Below are 1162 nucleotides of genomic sequence, written 5' to 3' on the forward strand. Positions count from 1 at the left end.
CCATTCCATGCCTTCACTTTTCAATTCATATAACACGCAACGACGAAATATAAGAAAGAAACATATACATTTCGTTACACCACGCCAAATACCAATCTCTAAAAACAGATTTCATTTAACTTATTTAATGCCATTCTCTTCTCCACTTCTCATCAAACACCATCGAGAAGCTTCAATATTCTCTTGTCTATTCCTTGCCAAACCTTAACCCTAATCAGGAAACTTTAAAGTCTCCTTCAATGGCACAGTTACCAACACTTTTAGGGCAGAAGAAAAGTAGCTTGGTAAAGCTGACAGACAAAATATTTCAAAGCATGACAGATCTTGTAAAACTACTTCCAACCACAACTATATTGGTGTTTCAAATATTATCTCCAGTTTTAACAAGTGGAGGTCATTGTCTCATTGTGAACAAGTATCTGATCGGCTTTTTGTTGGGTATATGTGGGCTTTCCTACTTTATCAATTCTTTCACCAACAACTATCAGTCAAAGGATGGGAAGATCTACTATGGCTTCGCCACCAAGATGGGTTTGTGGACTTTTGATCAGTTGATTAGTAAGGATGTGGATTTTTCCTCCTACAAGCTCAAATTTATTGACTTTGTTCATGTTGTGTTATCAGTTTTTGTGTTTCTTTATGTGGCAATGATGGACTCCAATGTTGTGAATTGTTATTATCCCTTGGCAGAGGCAATTCCAGGGGAATTTTTCAAGATCCTTCCCATCATTGTGAGGACTTTGTGGAGCACCTTCTTTATGGTGTTTCCATCTAAGCACCATGGAATTGGTGGTTAAAATGATTTGTAAGTGGATTTAGTAAACCAATTCAAAAGAAGATGGAATTGACACATCAACATTGAGGCAATGTTCATACACACAGGAGGAAGTATATATTAAGTGCATATTTGCAGGAAAAAGAAGATTGTCATAATTGATGTGGAAGGTACGTTGACCAAGGTAAACATCAGAATAGAAGACTATAACCCCATGCAACTTTAAATCTCAAAATTATAAGGAGTCCATTATGTGAGGTATGTGATTTTCAAAGGTAATATGTTTTATTAAAATTGAAAGCTAACTTTTTCTTATAAAAGGTATTATTAGAAAAATATATATTATACTATATTTATATTCTAAGCATAGAATTGAAAATGTTATTT

General features: G+C 34.3%; 1 pseudogene; it reads left to right on the forward strand.

Moving 5' to 3' along the window:
• The first annotated feature begins 239 nt into the window (after nt 1-239).
• On the forward strand, nt 240-797 carry LOC149553487 (protein DMP2 pseudogene; annotated as a pseudogene).
• The last annotated feature ends 365 nt before the right edge of the window (nt 798-1162 follow it).

Source organism: Cupressus sempervirens, chromosome 6 (assembly GCF_028749045.1).
Source record: "Cupressus sempervirens isolate cs-2001-9-10 chromosome 6, ASM2874904v1, whole genome shotgun sequence".
NCBI lineage: Eukaryota > Viridiplantae > Streptophyta > Pinopsida > Cupressales > Cupressaceae > Cupressus > Cupressus sempervirens.